Genomic DNA, 268 nt, shown 5'->3' with positions numbered 1-268 from the left:
ATTTATGTTTTAGTTACTAGAAGTCATCAAATGTCCCAACAAAGAAGATAAACTGACACAGAAAACCACAACCAGCTGAACGCTGTCACAATATGTTTCTCCCTCCATGGGGAAGTGTTGGGTTGGTTACTTGCACTTGCTCATTCCTTCAAGGAAAAGTAACATGAACTTGTACCAAACTAGAAGGGCAACCTAGCCACGTATTTTACAGAGAAGCGGCCTACATATTCATTATTTTTACATATGATATAATAAATGAATATATATA

Source organism: Buceros rhinoceros, unplaced genomic scaffold, assembly GCF_000710305.1.
Source record: "Buceros rhinoceros silvestris isolate BGI_N320 unplaced genomic scaffold, ASM71030v1 scaffold673, whole genome shotgun sequence".
Classification (NCBI taxonomy): domain Eukaryota; kingdom Metazoa; phylum Chordata; class Aves; order Bucerotiformes; family Bucerotidae; genus Buceros; species Buceros rhinoceros.
This window is presented reverse-complemented; position numbering follows the sequence as displayed.